General features: G+C 43.5%; 1 long non-coding RNA gene across 1 annotated transcript in view; it reads right to left on the reverse strand.

The window, feature by feature from the left end:
• LOC143685815 (uncharacterized) overlaps positions 1-20,899 on the reverse strand; it is a 77,931-nt gene that overhangs the window by 53,926 nt on the left and 3,106 nt on the right. The window contains exon 2 of the long non-coding RNA XR_013176755.1: positions 7,197-7,303. This is a non-coding gene — a long non-coding RNA (uncharacterized LOC143685815). The remainder of the gene's footprint in view (positions 1-7,196; positions 7,304-20,899) is intronic.

A 20,899-nucleotide genomic window follows, 5' to 3' on the forward strand; every position in this document is an offset into this window, starting at 1 on the left:
TATGTCGTTGGTAACAGAGACCATCAGGAGACAGAAATAGGGCAAGATATTGGGTAATTGGGGCTGAAGGGATACAGACTGTGCAACAGGACTGGATACAAAAACTCAGAAATGGACAGCACAACACTACCTAACTGTAGTACAATTATGTTAAAACACTGAATGAAGCTGCATGTGAGAATGATAGAGGGAGGAGCGCTGGGGACATAAATGAAATCAGAAAGAAAGATAGATGTTAAAGATTGAGATGGTATAATCTAGGAATGCCTAGAGTGTTAATAATAGTGAAATGTACAAGGTACATATTTAAAAATGTGTTTGCATGAGGAAGAACAAAGGAATGTCATTATTGCAGGGTACTGAAAATAGATGGTAATTAATATTTTAAAATGTCACCTTATGTGTGAGACTAAAGCAAAAGTTTATTTGTTACAAAATTTATATTTTGACTAGTACATTTCCTAATATAACTTATGTAGATAGTTTGATTGAATGCCATAAGTACTTGGAATCTCAGGTAGGACATGAGATTTTGTTGGTTTGTCCATAGTGATGCCCCGATGAATCCCAGAGTGATTCGATCAGTGAGTGGAAAAGTATTTGCAAAGCCCTCTTCGGGGATTGGTGAGAACGGGGGAGAAATTCAAGTTCCCCAAGTTGAATTCTTGATATTCTCACAAGCAGTGTGGACAACCAATGCTATAGGCTGAGCCCCCAGTCTTGGGGTTTGTTCATATGAAACGTAACCCCGCAAAGGATAGGTCAAGTCTACTTAAAATTTAGGCCTAAGAGTCACCCCCAAGAGAGCCTCTTTTGTTACTCAGATGTGGCCTCTCTCTCCAGCCAACAAGACGAGCAGTCTCACCACCCTCCCCCTGTCTACGTGGGACATGACTCCCAGAGGTGTGGACCTTCCTGGCGACGTGGGACAGAGATCCTAGAGTGAGCTGAGACTCAGTATCAAGGGATTGAGAAAAACCCTAGAATGAGCTGAGACTTAGCATCAAGGGATTGAGAAAACCTTCTCGACCAAAAGGGGGAAGAGTGAAATGAGACAAAGTGTCAATGGCTGAGAGATTCCAAACAGAGTCTAGAGGTTATCCTGGAGGTTATTCTTATGCATCAAGTAGATATCATCTTGTTATTCAAGATGTAATGGAGAGGCTGGAGAGAACTACCTGAAAATGTGGAGCTGTGTTCCAGTAGCCATGTTTCTTGATGATGATTGAATAATGATACAGCTGTCACAATGTTACTGTGTGATTGTGAAAACCATGTGTCTGATGCTCCTTTTATCTACCTCATCAACAGACAAGTAGAACATATGGAATAAAAATAAATAATAGGGGGAACAAATGTTAAAATAAATTTAGTTTGAAATGCCAGTGATCAGTGAAAGTGAGGGGTAAGGGGTATGGTCGGTATGATCTTTTTTTTTCTTTCCTGTATTCGTTTTATTTCTTTTTCTATTGTCTTTTTATTTCTTTTTCTGAATTAATGCAAATGTTCTAAGAAATGATGAATATGCAACTAAGTGATGATATTGTGAATTACTGATTATATATGTCAATGTTTTATTTGGTTTCTTAATTTTTAAATTAATAAATAAATTTTTTTTAAATGCAGTCAGGACAAAAGGTGGGGGAGCAGTGGGTGCAAAGGTCCTGGGGCAGTGTTCTGGTTTGAAACTGTGTGCCCCCTGAAGAGCCATTTTCTTTCAATCCTGATCCAATCTTACAGAACCAAACCTATTGTTGAGGGTGGAAACTTTGACTAGATTGTTTCCATGAAAATTGGCCCACTCAACTGTGGGTGTGGGCTTTTGATAAAATGACTCCATGAATACATGACACACCCAATTGTGGGTGTGAGCTTTCGATTAGATGGAGCTGTTACTCCACCCATTAAAGGTGGGTCTTGACTAGTTTACTGGAGTCCTTTAAAAGGGGAGACATTTTGGGGAAAACACACTTGCTTCAGAACCAACACAGAAGCAGACCTCCAGAGAGGTAGAAGGAGTGGAGACAACCATTTGAACCCAGAAGCTGGGAAAGAAGAAAGCTCCAGCCCTGGGAGATACAAAGCTAAGAGATGAAACCCAGAGTTTTGCCCCAGAGCAGCTAAGTGAGGACCCACGGACGCTTAGAGAGGAAGCCACTGAAAACAGAAGTTGGAAAGCAACACAACTGGTAACAAGGACCAGCAGATGCCAGCCTTCCTGTGTGACGGAGAAACCCCAGACAGGAATTGACCTTCATTGAGTCAAGGTATCTCTATCTAGGTACCTTAGTTTAGACATTTTTATAGCCTTAGAACTGTAAAATTTTAACTTAATAAATCCCCTTTATAAAAGCCAATACACGGTGGCTGGAGACCCGGGTTCATTTCCCAGTACCTGCCCACTCAAAAAAAAAAGAAAAGGAAAGAAAGAAAGAAAGAAAAACAGCCAATACATTTCTATATTGCATTTCAGCAGCTTTCGCAACTAAAACAGGCAGCAAAGATTCCGCCTGCTTCTAAAGACTGAGGAAAGACCAGAAAGTGACTGGAACCCAGTGAGAGAGGAAGGACACGGTACAGGGGGAACTTGAAAAGGCAAGCAGGAGAAAGACCAGGTGGGGCAAAGGAGTTTGAATTTGACAGCTATTGATGGGCTTTAACCAAAGGAATGACCTGATCTGATTTATACTTGAAAAATCTCTTTCTGGCTGTTGGGTGAAGAATGGATCACAAAACAGGCAAGTTCAGGAGGCTGCTACAGTGGTTCAGGTGATGACAGAAGAAATGATGGGAAGGATATTTATTCAAGTGCATTTTGGAGGCAAAACTCACAGAAATTGTTTCTAAAGTGGATGTGGGCATGTGTGGAGAGGATGGAATGAGATGCTCTGGGCATCTTACAATCAACCGGGTGGGTGAAACAGCCATCGATCAGGAAGGACAGGCTGGCCAAAGGCACGCACAAGTGTGACATGCTGGTCTCAGCCTGTTTCCCCCAGCCCCACTCCTCATCCGCCCCCTGCCCTTCTCTGTATCACAGCAGGGTGGGGGGTGGGGAGCGGACCCAGGCATTTCCCAGTTCCTGTGCCAGGGGATTCAGCCAGTGAGAGGCAGGAGGAAGTCAGGAACTGGGACATTTCTCTCCCTCTCTCTCTGCCTCGGGCAGTCTCCCGCAAGCATCTCTGATAAGGGAACCTTTCAGCTGAGACCCCAAGGATGAAAAATGCAGTCAGGGTAAAAGGTGAGGGGAGCAGCTGTCTCGCATCTGAGCTTCCAGCACCCAGCAGGTAGACCCTCCATGCTTCCAGCTTTCACAGGGTAGCCCCAGCTCCTGCAGTCTGGAAATGCCACTTCTGTCCCTTATCTCTCCAGCTCAGGAACAGTCACAGCTCCCTGCTTCTGCTGATCTTTTTGGTAATCTCTGGGTTACCTCATCGTCCCTCATTTAGTTACCTCATCGTTCCTTATTTGGCTTCTCAATGTAACCAGATTCCTATTTAAACTTCTGTCTGTTTGTTTTACGGATTTAGAGTAGTGGATGTGTTCTTGGTGGATCCTGACCGGTAATCTGGCTGAGGTGGGAGGTGCAGAGTTGGTCTGTGTGGAGCTTACAATTTTACTTCCATCTTGATTCTACCCTAGGATTCCTGGGTGCCAGCCTCCAACAGCACAGTCAACACAAAGCCCTTTGGGACATGCCATAAAACCACAGGATCTCAAGGCTGAAGGGGGGATCTTAAAGATGTCCTAGTTTTAACACCTACCTAACACCAGAATCTCCTTTGCAATCTTCTATCATAAGGTCTTAAGCCTAGACTTGATTACCTTTAGTGACCATGTATTGGCTAGCTATTGCTGCAATAATGCTGTGTAACAAATAATCCCCAAACCAATAGTTTACATTATGAATGTGATTAATCCCACTGAATGGTATGCTTGGAAGGGGCCAGAATGGAAAGATTTAAGTTGTATATATGTTTACACAGTTTTAAAAAAGGTAAACTAAAGAGATAATGACAGTTGAATGCAATACATACTGGATACTGGATGGGACCTAAGAATAGAGGAGAAAAGGCTCAAAAGCACATAAGAAAAAACTGGAATAAAGAATGTAAGGTTTAGGTGGGGCAACAGTAGCTCAGTGGTAGAATTCTACCCTGCCATAGGAGAGACCCAGATATGATTCCTGGACCCTGCGCTTCTCCCCCCACCAAAAAAATGGAAGGTTTACATCAATACTGAATTTCTTGAACATGATAACTGCACTTGATAACTGCACTTAAGGTGATTACATTAATGAGTATCCTTGTTCATGGGAAATATACATGGAAGTATTATGTGCTCAAGGAGAATGATGTGTGCAATTTGCTCTCAAATGTTCAGAAAATAGATATATAGAGAAAGACAGACAGAAAGAAAATAGAATGATATGGTAAAGGTGGCAAAATGTTAAAATTGGTGGATCTGGGTATGTGGGGAAGGGGTGGGATATGTTGGGGTTCCCTGTATGGGTGTGCTGGTTTGAAATGATAAACGCACCCTAGAAAAGCCGTTTTAATCCTAATCCCATTTTGTAAAGGCAGCCACATCTTCTAATTCCTATTCACCATTGTATGTTTGAAACTGTAATTAGATCACCTCCCTGGAGATGTGATTTAATCAGTAGTGGTTGTTAAACTGGATTAGCTGGAGGCATGTCTCCGCCCATTTGAGTGTGTCTTGATCAGTTTCTGGAGTCCCTTTATAAAAGAGGAAACATTTTGGAGAATGAAGGAGATTCAGAAAGAGCAGAAAATGCTACAGCACCACGAAGCAGAGATTCCACCAGCCAGCATTTTGGAGATGAAGAAGGAAAACGCCTCCGGTAGCTTCATAAAACAGGAAGCCAGGAAAGAAAGCTAGCAGATGACTCTGGGTTTGCCATGTGCCCTACCAGCTGAGAGAGAAACCCTGACTGTGTTCACCATGTGCCTTCTCACTTGAGAGAGAAACCCTGAACTTCAGTGGTCTTCTTGAACCAAGGTATCTTTCCCTGGATGCCTTTGATTGGACATTTCTATAGACTTGTTTTAATTGGGACATTTTCTCGGCCTTAGAACTGTAAACCAGCAACTTATTAAGTTCCCCTTTTTAAAAGCCATTACATTTCTAGTATATTGCATTCTGGCAGCTAGCAAACTAGAACAATGGGTTTTTATTATTTTTTCCTGTAATTTTGAAATCATTTCAAAATAAAACATTAAACATAAATAAATAAAACAAGCTAATTGAGTAAAATCTGGGATAATAAATAATAACATAATAAAGTCCCATCAAGACTCCCCTTCCATTCAAAAAAAAAAAGCACTCTGTGGCTTAAAAATAACCAGCAAGTTTTGTTTTGGGGTGTGGTGTTGTGTTTGTTTGTTGTTTTTGTTTTTGTTTGTTTGCTTACAGGGGTGCAGTTTGATTGGGGAAGTTTGCCTTCAGGCTGAGGGTAGTTTGAGCTGGACTCTAGGTTTCAGGTTGAGTTAAAGTCTGCTCTGTATATCCATACACTCTCGTGAGTGCTCTTCTGACAGTAGGTGACAGGAGGGGCAAGCCAAAGTACACACACATATAAAAACTTCTACTTAAATAATGTCTGCCAAATTCCATTGGCCGAAACAAGCCACATGGCCAAGAGCAACATCAACGGGGTAGGAAAAAGTACTCCACGCACTCCAGTGCCCCACGCGTGACAAAAGGAGGGCATGAGACTGATAATCCAATCTGCCACCGATGAGGCGCTTACTGTTTCCTGATTTTGAGCTGAAATCTGCCCATCCATGTTGAACCAAGTTTGCCCTTTAGGGACGCAGACAATCTATCTCCTCTCTTCTATGTGACAGATAATCTTCCACGTGTCTGAAGCTAATTACTTGACCCCTGTGAATCTTCTTCCTCATGAGCCTCTCTGATTCCCTCCAAGATGATTTCCAGACTATTCATCCTGGTTGAACACGGTCCCATTTTCTTTTTCTCACCTGGGTGTCATGTCCAGCACTGATTGCCGTGGCTTTTCCTCGCCAGTGGAGGCTGAGCCCGTAGAAGCACGGGAAAGCCACGAGCCCCCAAGTCCTTGCCTCTAGAAGGTTTTCTTGATTTATGCAACTCACCGGAATGATCTCTCCTGGCCCCAGTATGCCAAGGCTACCGTTAACAAAGTACCGCAGACCGGCTGGCTTGAACAACAGAAACCTACTGTCTCGCAGTTTTGGAGGCTAGAAGTCAGAATGAAGGCATCAGCAGGGCCAGCCTTGCTCTGAAACCTGTGGGGCTCTGACAACAGCCAGCGATCCACAGTGTTTCTTGGTGTGATGGTTTGAGTCTGTTATGTACCCCCAGAAAAGGCATGCTCTTCTAATCCATTCTGGTGGGTGCAGACTCATTGAGGGTGGGGCCTCTAATGAGGTTGTTTCCATAGAAATGTGACCTGCCCAATCCAAGGCGGGGCTTAATCCTTTACTGGAGTCCTTTAAGAGGAGACACAGAGAGCTCAGAGCTCAGAGACGTTTGGAAACAGAGAGCAGAGAGGTGAAACCAAATGCAGGACACAGAGAGCTCTGAGAGGTGTCCCTGGAGGAGCAAGCAAGGACCCGCAGAAGCTCAGAGAGAAAGCCACTGGAATCAGAAGCCGAAAGCAATACAGCCCGGGAGCAAAAGACCAGCAGATGCCAGCCATGTGCCTTCCCATGTGACAGAGGAACCCCAGATGCCACTAGCCTTTTTTCAGAGTCAAGGTTTCTTTCCTTGGATGACTTAATTTGGACATTTTCATAGCCTTAGAACTGTACATGTGTAACCTAATAAATGCCCTTTTAAAAAGCCCAACGCATTTCTAGTATACTGCATTCCAGCAACCTTAGCAAACCAAAACACTTGATTTGAGACCCCGCTCAATCTCTGCCTCCATCACATGGCACATGCACATGCATACGCGCTGGCTCTCACGCGCTTTCTCCCCCTCCCTCCCTTATTAGCTGAGTCCAAATTTCATCCGCTCATAGGGCCATCCGTCATTAGGACCCACCCAATCCAGTTTGGCTTCATCTTAAGGAATAAGATCTTCAAAGATTCTATTTACAAATAAGTTCACGTTCACAGGGCCAGGGTTAGGACTGGAACATGTCTTTGGGGGGGGACACAATTCACTCCATAACAAACACTCCTCTTACCATGAACCCCTCCATCCTCAGGCATCCCATGAGCTGTGCTTGCGGATGAGCTGACTCTGGTCCCCAGCCCTGGATGGACGCTGTGTCTCCATCTGGAGCATAAACACCTGGAAAGAAGAGTGTGTGTCATCTCTCCTCTTCAGGTCTTCCCAGGGAAAACAGTTTGTGCCTGCTGATGGCCAGTGGTTGTGACTAAAGGGCTCAAGCAGCTTTGCCCCCAGTCACTCCGATTCTCTTTAGAGTTGAGGTCAGAGTGTTCCTAAAGCAGCCTCCTCCTGAATGCAAAGCTGGTGAAAGAGCTCAATACTGACCAGAGAGCACAGAAGATGTTCACAGGAGCTGTCTGCCCTGATCACAGACGCACACACGTGTACGTGTGCACAGACACTGAGCTAAGAACACAACATGACTTCCAAGGCCTAAGCAAAGCCAAGAGCTGATCTTTAGCTTCCTTCGACTGGGGCTGAGAAACCTCCTCTCTAGGGAGAGAAGCATCCACTGTTGCGGGGGAACAGAATGGGGCATGCTTCAACAGAAGGATGGAATAGCAGCCACTGTGTCTACAGGGGGACCTTCCTCTATAATGTTAGTGGAGCCATAGACCAGGCAGCTTCTACAGTGTATTAGTCAGGATAGAATGGGATAAGCCACTGTAACAACTATCTCCCCAAACTTAATCACTTAGCACAACCCAGAATTTATCTTCTACGTGCACCCCAAGTGCCGCACAGATTGGCAGGGGCTCCGCTTGTGAGAAGCCCAGCTGACAAAGGTGCCATCTCAATGTGTGCTCACCACTACCATGCCAGTGGGAAGGGCAGGGAGCAAATCGTGAACTGGCTCTGACTGTTGCCATCCAGAAGCTAAACGTCAGTTTTGCTCATATTATATTGATTGCTGAGTCACATGAGCATTCTTAACGTAAAAGCAGGAGGGAAAATGGAGTCCTCCAGATCCTCAGAAGGGAGACAGCCCCTCCATCAGCCAAGGTGTGCGGCTCGGCCCAGGGGCATGGCTGGATCCCACTGTCAGGCTCTGCTCTTCTCTCTCTTGCTCACTCTTTTTCCACTCATTCATTCAACAAATATTGATTGAGAAACAACTGTGTGCCAGATCTTAGGGCCACCCAGTGAACCCAACTCTGACCTTGTAAAGTCTCACTCTTAAAATGCCAATGCTGTAGGAGGGGGACAAATTAAAAATAAGTGGACAAATTAAAATAAACCCAAGCCAGCTTAATTTTCACGTAGGAAACAAATAGGGTGCTGAGATAGCAAATAATCAGGGGATGATCTTGAGATGGGGGTCAGGGCAGGTGCTTCTGGAAGGCATCGCCTATGCACCAGCTCAAACTCACTCAGCCCCACCTCTGACCACACTGCCTGTTGCGGCAACCAGTTCCACACTGACCAGCTGCTCACAGGTGACACCTCACGTCCTGTACCTGGGCTTCTCTATCATTGGGGAGTGCAACACCTAAGAATACTCACTGCCATATAGTCCAGGAGACAAGAGCACTTTGGGTCTCAGAGCCACCCTGGACCAAAGGAGGCAGGAGTTGATGGGTAAATGCTTTCCTTTCCCATCCCCGGGCTCCGAGACCCACTTCAGCTGGTCCCGTGGGATGGAGCACCAGTGGCCCTTAGCAATGACCAGTCACCAACTGGTTTCCCCTCCTTTCCTGGTTCACTCCCCTTGCTGTGTTTGAGGAATTAAAAGGCAGTAAGACTGGAGACCAGTGAGCAAGGAGCAGAGCAGCCCGAGGCAGGGGAGGGAGGCAGCAGGGACCAGCCCATGCAAGGTCTTCGAACCAGGCCAGAATTTGGACTTTATCCTGAGGACAGGGGGAGGCCATCCAAGGGTCTGACCAGGTGAATTCATATGGAGTTTGCGCTGAGGAAGACCTCTGCTTGCTTTTAAATTAGTTGTTCTTCTTGCATCCTTCCCTTCCTGTCTTATTGTCTTCCTTTTTTCTTTCTTAATCTGATTCTCCTCCACCTTCTCTGGTCTCCCCACCATCTGGGAGCCGACCTGTCTCTCTCCCTCTTCCTTCTCCTGCCCTCACTGCATTTCTCTAGCCTTCTCTGCCAGTTACCAAGACAGTGAGGAGGGGAGAAAACACGCCATGCAGGGACAATGGCAACCGTGCTTTCTGAGCCCCTTCTGGACAAAGGTCTGAGAAATTCAAGTGCACTGGTTGGAGCAGTGGGGCAGTGTTTGAATCTGAGGCTGTCATGGAAGTTCTGAGATGTACGTTTGCCGTAATTGCACAGTGAATCCAAAATGCAGAGGTCAGATGAAGAAGAATCCCTGACCCTGGGGTGTAGGGAGAGGGAGTCAGGAAGGGGGAGTGTTGAGGAAAGAATGGGCTTTGCAAACACACCAGTGTGAGTCCAACAACCCCAAGCAAGTTGCCTAACCTTTCCAAAGCTCAGCACCATCATTTGGAAAAATGAGACAATAATACTGAATTCATTAGGACCTTTGGTCGCAAGTAACAGAAATACACACCAACTAATTTAAAACAAAAGAGGTACTTTACTCCCATAGAACCCAAGAAGGAAGATTCAGGCAGGCTTCTAGAAAGATCTGGACAGGGGCTCATTTCTCTTTGGCTCTTTCTCTCTTCAGACCTGCTTCTTCTACTTCCCAGCCAGGCTGAGGAGGGCAGGAGAGAGTCCTGGGTTTAATTGTTACAGATCTGGCTTCCAAGAGACAAGAGACTGCTCTCTCCCTTCCCAATTATAAATGTCCTGGAGGTATCTCTGGTCCAGAATAGGTCAGGTGACACCCCCTGTGCCAACCCCTGTGGTTAGAGGGTCATAATTTAGGGAAAGAAGTCTGAGTGACCCAGCAAGAACCAGGTTATCCTCCAGCAAGGAACTCCTGTTTGGGGTGGGGGGGGTAGGTTGTGATGTTAGAGCTGTTCACCACGTGTGCATGAGTATACGTGTGTACAAGTGTGTGCATGTACATGCATGTGTGTGTGTGTCCATGCATGGGTGCGTAGAAGCACGATTCTATGGGTGTGCACATACGCACACATATGAGTATGTGAGTATGTATGAGAGTGCATGAGTGTGTGAATGTGTCTGTGTGTGAGCATATGTGTGTGTTGGTGGAAAGGGAGGACAGACATCCTTCCCAGAGAAAATGGAGAAGCAGCAGGGCAGTTAAGCAAAACCTACTGCCTGGAATGAGGTCATGTCTGAGAGCAGCCCCCCAGCAGCATGGAGCCTAAGGCAGCCACCTCTATGGTTGACATCGGCCATGCCATTTATCTTCTCCTCCAGCAAAACTTCCTAAAAGTTGTCCAAAGTCACTGTCTCCACTTTCTCACCTCACACTCTCCTCATCACTCCAGATGACTAAAATCATGCCTCTGACACTGTGCTCCTCAAGGCTCCATGTTTCTCCACATTGCAGATTCAAAGGTGACGTGTCCATTCTTACCTGGCTTTATTTCTCTGCCACATCCAACATAATTGCCCACTTTGCCCTTCTTTTGTCTCTGGGGTCTCCCTACCTTCCAGGATTTCCTAGAACTCTGTCACCTGCATCTCTCTGTCTCCTTTACTGGCTCTCCTTGACCCATCAATATGGGATTGCCTAGGGGCAGGTCCTTGCTCCACTCTCTTCTCTGACCATTTCTTCCTCCAAGGACTCATCCAGTTCCATGGGCTTCAATGCCATCTCCAGTAAAATCATCCCCAAGTCTCTAACCCTTTCCAGAACCCCAGACCCTGATATCCACCTGTCTCCATAACACAGTACCTCCGTGGGTGCCAGATATGCAACAGGATGTAGCTCTTCAGTCGCTCCCACCCCCAGGCTCCCTTGACCTCCCTTCCCCTTTAAATAGCTTCAAATGGCATGTCCGTGCATGCAAGCCAAAACATCTAGGAGCTATCCTGGGTTCCTCTCATTCCCTAGTCCCCTACATCCAATCCATCAGCAGGTCCTACAGACTCTGCTCATGGATCATATCCTAGGTGCATCCACTTCCCTCCATCCATCCCCACCATGGAAAAGCTGCCGTCATCTCTTGCCTGCACTGCCCTAATCGTCTCTCAACTGGTTTCCTTGCTTTCTCTGCTGCCACATACAATCACTCCTCACTCAGCAGCCAGGGAATGGGTGATGATTTTAAATGTGTAAATCATATTAAGCCACTTCCCTGCCTAAATGGTTTTCTTTAACACTCAGAATATGTAAACTCCTTACTCTAACTTCCAAGGCCATGGATGACGTGGGAGCTGCTGACTTCCCCAGGGTGAGAACACAGCTTTCTTCCTCTAACCCACTCTGTTCCAGGCACGTTGGCCATCTTTACAATTCTCCCATGCTCTAAGATTATTCCTATCTCTGCACCTACTGATTCCTGTGCCTGCTCTCCTCCCACCCCTACCCTACCTCATCCTTGCATGACTTCTTCCTCTTACCTCCCAGCTCCTGGGTGGAAAGCCACCTCCTCCAGCCTTCTCTGACTGTTCTATTTAAAGAAGCATCTCATCCGCTCTATATCATCACCCAATTTATTTCTCTGTATCTCCATCCATGCTTCTCAAAATTATTTACTTGTTTATAGTTTCCCACCAAAACACAATCTTCATGAGAGTAAGAACCTCACCTCTAGTGTTTCTTCTTCAATCCTCTCTGTCTAAAACAGTGTCTGTCATATTGTTGACACCTACTACATACAAAGATAATATAATATAATATAATATAAAAGCAATGAAGGGGCAAGAAGGATAATAAACTAGTAGTTATAAAGGAAGGAAAGTCCTCCGTGCTGGGGAGAGCATTGCACATACTCAGGGCATGAAGAGCGGTGGAAGTTGTGCACCAATGCACCAGCATGGAGGAAGCTGCTGCCAGAATGGGTTGTGTGAACTGCTGAATCTGTACCGAAGGACCCTAGAGAGACTGGGGCTTGCAATTGTCAGTTACAACCTGCAGGGGGAGGTAAAATGCAGCTTCTAAAAAAGCAGGCGCTAACTGAAAGCCTATGGAGCCCCTGCTGGGAATTGACTCCCATCCCCCACAAAAGGCACGCTCAGGTCCCTACTTGGGTCCTGTGGCTGTGAGACCCATTGTAAACAGGACCCCTGAAGATGCTGTTAGCCAAGAGGTCCACACACACCCTGAACGAGGGTGACCTTCGTCCAATATGGCCGAAGTCCTCATAAGCAAAGGAAATTGGACACAGAAGGAGAAATCCCGGGAGCAGCCAGAGGCCGGAAGTCAAAAGACCCCAGAGGAGAAAGTAGAAGACATCACCATGTAGAAGTGTCGCTGTGTGAAGGAAAAGCCAGGAACCTCAAAGACTGCCAGTCAACCAGAAGAGAGCAACCCCAGGAGGAAACAAGCTTTCCAGCCTCTGAAACTGGGAACCAAAAACTTCCTCTTGTTTCAGCCATCCCGCTGTGTGGTATTTGTTTTAGCAGCTGGTGCATCAAAACACCCCACCCTCCTCCCACCTAGCAGAGCAACAGGCAGCATTATAAAAACCAGAGAAGGACTCCTGGCTGAATGAAGTCTCCCCTGTGGAGAATGGGGGCTGTCAGTGTGGACATTGGAGCTTCAGAGCAAAGTGCATCTCTTTCTGCCATTTGTGTTTCCTCTTAACCTAGCTTAAGAGCCACCTTCTGGACAGTCCTCCTACAGTGAAGGTGGCTAATCAGGAAGCCCTGTGCACGGAACCAGAACTTCTAGGCACCTTTTCCATACAGGGGAAAGTACTGAATAGCAAAATTAAAAACATATAAAGACACAAGAAACCCACACCAGCCTCCTAGAATAATTACTACCTTCTTTCTTTCCTAAATAGAAATAGACAAATGAGACACATCAAATACATGACAAATGAATGAGAAATTCCAAGATAAATTAAGAAAATTTACAGCTACCCACAAAGAAACATAAAATTCAGCCAATTCTATCATCAAAGAAATGTGAAAGGCTACCACATCCATGAAAAGAGAACCGATTGCAATGGCAAAGGAATCACCAAAGAACAAGAAAAAGTTCATAGAACTTAAAGTGTATGGTTGCTGAAATGTAAATGCAATAGAAAGGTGAGATGGTAAAGTTGAGTAAAACTCCATTATGTGGAATAAAAAAAGGAAGACAAAGAACGAGAAAATATTAGAGACACAGATGAACAATCCAGGAGATCCAACATCTGAATAATAGGTACTCTAGAAAGTGAAAAGAGAGAAACAGAAGGAAGGAAAGTATTCAATAAATAGCAGAAGAAAGTTTTTCAGAACTCTAGGCAGAAAAAAAAAAGATTTCAGCTAAAATGACCTTCTGAGTAAAATGAATGAAAAATATGCACAATCAGAACTCATTATTAGGAAACTTTTCTTCATCACAAATAAAGTGAAGACTCTAAAAGTTGCCAGAGGGAGCAGGCAGGGGAGTTACCAACAAAAGAATGAGAAATTGCCCATGGTTTCTCATCAGAAAAACAGGATCCAAAAGACAGTAAAGTGATGAATTCAACATTCTAAAAGTAATCTATTTTGAAACTAAAAATCTGTGCCTGGGCAAACCACTAATAAAAGAAAAATAAACAAAATCTCAGACTCCTAAAAACTCGGAAATTTTACCTTCTGTGTCCTCTTTCTACAGAAATTATTGGAGGAGGTACTTTACAAAATGAACAAGATACCAAGAATAAGAAAAGCTTAAGACTCAAGAAACAGCAGAAATATTAGTGAAAAGGACATTCCAAGATGATGACTGGGTTAGAAGAGGAAGTCAATGGATTCCAAAAATAAGACCTTCAAGACATGGCTTCTGAGCAAAGAGATGGACTTAGTTAGAAATTGTAAGATATCTGTGAAATGATGAAGAAGAAAACTTTTCTTCTCTCAGGAAGAATAAAAATATGTACTTGAAAACTCTAAGGGGGTGGGGGGATTCCACAAAATTATGCTCCCCATCTAAACATAAAAAAAAACTAAAATGTGGCAAGATTTTTTTTTTTTTTTTTTTTTTGCATTGGCAGGCACTGGGAATCGAACCCGGGTCTCTGGCATGGCAGGTGAGAACTCTGCCTGCTGAGCCACTGTGGCCCACCCAAGTGGCAAGATTTTGAACAGCTGATGGAGAATGCCCAAAGATAATCCATTTGACTTTGATGTGAGGAACTTTCTCCTTTAAATCCTTGTTCAAGGGTTGGATATAAGATTGAAAGGGAAGAAAACATAATTCCTTCCCATTCTACCTGTTCACTGTGGAAAACAATATTTATATCATCAAAATGTAAAGGCTGTTTACGGGATTTCAACTTTGAAAATCAACCCATAGATAAAACATGGATGACATACACACTGTTAAAGGATAGGACGTAAATGACATAAACTTTGACAATGTAAACGTAATGATAAAGCTGGCAGACCTTGGAAATTCTGAAGGAGTGGGGAGAGAGGTGACGAGAAGGGTAGGAGATATAATAATGTCCTCGTCTTACAGGGTAAGCACACAAGAATTACTGTCTCACACTAAGGGAATAAGAATTAGATATTTTAGGTATATTATTTAAAATTGATAAGATAGTCCATAGAAGAAATAAATATAATTAACAAAAATAGGAAAATACAGAAGTAAGCTAAATCCTTTATCATCTTCCATAGTGGTGAATTGGTATAAAGTTGATAAATGAAGAAATGGAGGCATAAGAATATTGTTTAGAGACCACCAAAGAGGAACAAAAATACAAGAGCACAGAAGTCGCCTCTGAAGAGCAGAACTACACTGGGGACTCATGGCGAGTTCTTGATGACCAGACGACTGAAAAGGAAAAGACTCAGACCTGGTTTACAGGTGACTCTGCATAATAGGTCGGCAACAACCTTAAATGGATTGCTACAATTTTACAGCTCCAGTCAAGAATGTCATTAAAAGACAGGGGTGAAGGGAAATCCTCCTGGTGGGCAGAAGTCCAAGCAGTATCTTTGGTCGCCCACTTTGGCCAGAAGTAACAATCTGCATTACGCACGAGCTGTGGTTAATGGTTTGACCCCATGGTCAGAGACGTGGGAAGAAAGAGATTAGAAAACGTTGATCAGGAGATCTGGGGAGGAGGTGCATGGACGGACCTTGGAGAAGCATAGGGTAAGAATATGTTTGTGTCCTATCTGAATGCTCACCACTGGGTAGCCTCTGTAGAGGATGTTTTCCATAATCAGATGGACAAGATGACACATTTCGTGTATGTCAGTTGCTTTTTCCCCTAGCCGCCCCAGTGTCTACTCAATAGGACTATGCTCAACGTGGTCAGGTGGCAGAGATGGAGGCTACGTAAGGAGTACTGGCAATGGCCAACTGTACAATCTGGTCTTTAAGTCACACAATAGTCAGATGGAGCTGTGACTAAATCTGAGAGGTCATTAACATCACCCAGAAATGAAGACCCTAACTGTCACCCAGAGCTGGACGTAAGGCTGCTGAGATTTTAGGTCTCCCCTTTCAGAGAGCAAGGTGAGTGTTCTCACCCTGTAAACAGCCGCATCTTGTAAAGCCATTTGTCGCTACTCTCATGAGCTGGAATTTAAACATACACATAAGAATGCGCATGGATGCTGAGCAGCCAAAGGGGTGGACTGCGCCAGTCAATAAGCTATTATTTCTCAACTCCAAGTCTACCCTTCTAAACTCTGTATGTGGGGGTGGAGCTGGACCTCTCCTTTGCCAGCTGACGCCCTGTTGGGTTCTGCCAATAACAGGACAAGAGAGAAAGCGGAAGGCTGGAGGAGAGAGAATGGATGTGTTCTTCCTCTCTGCTCTTCTTGACCATGTCACTCTAGGTACAACGCTTTACTGCAGCAGGAGCCGTTTGTTCCAGCATCCAGTTTTCTGAGCACAGAGACTGCAAAACCAGAGTGAGCCAGTGCACGGAGGCATGAGTCCCGCTCCACAGGACCTCCCTCCAAGCTTCTGGAGTCACAGAACCCCAGCCTCTACCCTTTATTCTGCCAGCCCTAGGGTGGTGACTTCTTTCACCAGTTACAATATCCACACGACTAAATGTTTTCTTTGGACCTTTAATCAGTCCTCCAGTGCATGTTTTAGCCAATTCTTTATATTAAATTATCTTTATTAAAATAACAAGTGTGGACTTCCGGAGAAGATGGCGGCTTAGTAAGACGCGCGGGTCTTAGTTCCTCCTCCAGAACAGCTACTAGGGAAGTATAAATGGTACAGAACAGCTCCCGGAGCCACAACAGAGACCAAGAAGACAGCGTACCCCATTCTGAAACAGCTGACTGGCTGGGAGAACCCGCTGTGGTGAGATCACTGAGGGGCGCACACTTCCCCGGGCCGGGGTGGCAGGCGGCCGGAGTCCCTCCCTCCCTCCTTCCCGGGCCAGCTGGGAGAATTGGACAGGCGATCCCCTCAAGACGCAGCGGCTGGCGCCCCCCCACCACGCTTGGCGCCCCGGGCCGGCTGGGAAATTTGGACAGGCGCTCCCCCAAGCCGCGGAGGTCAGAGACCCTACCCACACGCGGATTCCCGGGCCGGCTGGGAGATTCGGATTGGCACTCCTCCAAGCTGCTTCGGCTGACGACCCTCCCCCACAGCGAGAGTTTTCCAAAGTTAAAGGAGCCACAGCACCTTTTACTGGTGGGACCCGCAGACAGACGAGCGCCACGAGCGCCACCTACTGGGCAGGATAAGAAAAACAGAGCCCAGAGATTTCACAGAAAAATCTTTCAACCTGTTGGGTCCAACACCCAGGGAAATCTGATTAAATGCCTAGACGACAACAGAAAATAATGGATCACGCTCAGAAAATTGAAGATATGGCCCAGTCAAAGAAACAAACCAATAGTTCAAATGAGATACAGGAGCTGAGACAACTAATGCTAAATATACGAACAGAAATGGAAAACCTCTTCAAAAACCAAATCAATAAATTGAGGGAGGACATGAAGAAGACATGGGCTGAACAAAAAGAAGAAATAGAAAATCTGAAAAAACAAATCACAGAACTTATGGGAGTGAAGGACAAAGTAGAAAAGATGGAAAAAACAATGGATACCTACAATGGTAGATTTAAAGAGACAGAAGATAGAATTAGTGAATTGGAGGATGGAACATCTGAATTCCAAAAAGAAACAGAAACTATAGGGAAAAGAATGGAAAAATTTGAACAGGGGATCAGGGAACTGAATGACAATATGAAGCGCACAAATATACGTGTTGTGGGTGTCCCAGAAGGAGAAGAGAAGGGAAAAGGAGGAGAAAAACTAATGGAAGAAATTTTCACTGAAAATTTCCCAACTCTTATGAAAGACCTAAAATTACAGATCCAAGAAGTGCAGCGCACCCCAAAGAGATTAGACCCAAATAGGCGTTCTCCAAGACACTTACTAGTTAGAATGTCAGAGGTCAAAGAGAAAGAGAGGATCTTGAAAGCAGCAAGAGAAAAACAATCCATCACGTAAAAGGGAAACCCAATAAGACTATGTGTAGATTTCTCAGCAGAAACCATGGAAGCTAGAAGACAGTGGGATGATATATTTAAATTACTAAAAGAGAAAAACTGCCAACCAAGACTTCTATATCCAGCAAAATTGTCCTTCAAAAATGAGGGGGAAATTAAAATATTTTCAGACAAAAAGTCACTGAGAGAATTTGTGACCAAGAGACCAGCTCTGCAAGAAATACTAAAGGGAGCACTAGAGTCAGATATGAAAAGACAGAAGAGAGAGGTATGGAGAAGAGTGTAGAAAGAAGGAAAATCAGATATGATATATATAATACAAAAGGCAAAATGGTAGAGGAAAATATTATCCAAACAGTAATAACACTAAATGTTAATGGACTGATTTCCCCAATCAAAAGGCATAGACTGGCAGAATGGATTAAAAAACAGGATCCTTCTATATGCTGTCTACAGGAAACACATCTTAGACCCAAAGATAAACATAGGTTGAAAGTGAAAGGTTGGGAAAAGATATTTCATGCAAATAACAACCAGAAAAGAGCAGGAGTAGCTATACTAATATCCAACAAATTAGACTTCAAATGTAAAACAGTTAAAAGAGACAAGGAAGGACACTATCTACTAATAAAAGGAACAATTAAACAAGAAGACATAACAATCATAAATATTTATGCACCGAACCAGAATGCCACAAAATACATGAGGAATACACTGCAAACACTGAACAGGGAAGTAGACACATATACCACAATAGTTGGAGACTTCAATTCACCACTCTCATCAATGGACAGAACATCTAGACAGAGGATCAATAAAGAAATAGAGAATTTGAATATTACAATAAATGAGCTAGACTTAACAGAACATTTATAGGACATTACATCCCACAACAGCAGGGTACACCTTTTTCTCAAGTGCTCATGGATTATTCTCAAAGATAGACCATATGCTGGGTCACAAAGCAAGTCTTAACAAATTTAAAAAGATTGAAATCATACACAACACTTTCTCAGATCATAAAGGAATGAAGTTGGAAATCAATAATGGGTGGAGTGCCAGAAAATTCACAAATACGTGGAGGCTCAACAACACACTCTTAAACAACCAGTGGGTCAAGGAAGAAATTGCAAGAGAAATTAGTAAATATCTCGAAGCGAATGAAAACGAAAACACAGCATATCAAAACCTATGGGACGCAGCAAAGGCAGTGCTAAGAGGGAGATTTATTGCCCTAAATGCCTATATCAGAAAAGAAGAAAAGGCAAAAATTCAGGAATTAACTGTCCACTTGGAAGAACTGGAGAAAGAACAGCAAACTAACCCCAAAGCAAGCAAAAGGAAAGAAATAACAAAGATTAGAGCAGAAATAAATGAAACTGAGAACATGAAAACAATTAAGAAAATCAATAGAACCAGAAGGTGGTTCTATGAGAAAATCAATAAATTGATGGGCCCTCAGCAAGACTGACAAAAAGAAGAAGAGAGAGGATGCAAATAAATAAGATCAGAAATGGAAGAGGAGACATAACCACTGACCTCACAGAAATAAAGGAGGTAATAACAGGATACTATGAACAACTTTACGCTAATAAATACAACAATTTAGATGAAATGGATGGGTTCCCGGAAAGACATGAACAACCAACTTTGACTCAAGAAGAAATAGATGACCTCAACAAACCAATCACAAGTAAAGAAATTGAATCAGTCATTCAAAAGCTTCCTAAAAAGAAAAGTCCAGGACCAGACGGCTTCACATGTGAATTCTACCAAACATTCCAGAAAGAATTAGTACCAACTCTCCTCAAACTCTTCAAAAAAATCGAAGTGGAGGGAAAACTAACTAATTCATTCTATGAAGCCAACATCACCCTCATACCAAAACCAGGCAAAGATATTACAAAAAAAGAAAACTACAGACCAATCTCTCTAATGAATATAGATGCAAAAATCCTCAACAAAATTCTAGCAAATCGAATCCAACAACACATTAAAAGAATTATACATCATGACCAAGTAGGATTCATCCCAGGTATGCAAGGATGGTTCAACATAAGAAAATCAATTAATGTAATACACCATATCAACAAATCAAAGCAGAAAAATCACATGATCATCTCAATTGATGCAGAGAAGGCACTTCACAAAATTCAACATCCTTTCCTGTTGAAAACACTTCAAAGGATAGGAATACAAGGGAATTTCCTTTAAATGATAAAGGGAATATATGAAAAACCCACAGCTAATATCATCCTCAATGGGGAAAAACTGAAAACTTTCCCCCTAATATCAGGAACAAGACAAGGATGTCCACTATCACCACTATTATTCAACATTGTGTTGAAGTTCTAGCCAGAGCAATTAGACAAGAAAAAGAAATACAAGGCATCAAAATTGGAAAGGAAGAAGTAAAACTATCACTGTTTGCAGACGATACGATACTATACGTCGAAAACCCCGAAAAATCCACAACAAAACTACTAGAGCTAATAAACGAGTACAGCAAAGTGGCAGATTTCAAGATCAACATTCAAAAATCTGTAGTGTTTCTATACAGTAGTAATGAACAGTCTGAGGGGGAAATCAAGAAACAAATTCCATTTACAATTGTAACTAAAAGAATAAAATACTTTGGAATAAATTTAATTAAAGAGACAAAAGACCTATACAAAGAAAACTACAAGAAACTGTTAAAAGAAATCACAGAAGACCTAAATAGATGGAAGGGCATACCATGTTCATGGATTGGAAGACTAAATATAGTTAAGATGTCAATCCTACCTAAATTGATTTACAGATTCAATGCAATACCAATCAAAATCTCAACAACTTATTTTTCAGAAATAGAAAAAACAATAAGCAAATTTATCTGGAAGGGCAGGGTGCCCCGAATTGCTAAAAGTATCTTGAGGAAAAAAAACGAAGCTGGAGGTCTCACACTGCCTGACTTTAAGGCATATTTTGAAGCCACAGTGGTCAAAACAGCATGGTATTGGCATAAAGATAGATATATCAACCAATGGAATCGAATAGAGTGCTCAGATATAGACCCTCTCATCTATGGACATTTGATCTTTGATAAGGCAGTCAAGCCAACTCACCTGGGACAGAACAGTCTCTTCAATAAATGGTGCCTAGAGAACTGGATATCCACATGCAAAAGAATGAAAGAGGACCCGTATCTCACACCCTATACAAAAGTTAACTCAAAATGGATCAAAGATCTAAACATTAGGTCTAAGAC

The sequence above is a fragment of the Tamandua tetradactyla genome, chromosome 6 (assembly GCF_023851605.1).
Source record: "Tamandua tetradactyla isolate mTamTet1 chromosome 6, mTamTet1.pri, whole genome shotgun sequence".
Classification (NCBI taxonomy): Eukaryota; Metazoa; Chordata; class Mammalia; order Pilosa; family Myrmecophagidae; genus Tamandua; species Tamandua tetradactyla.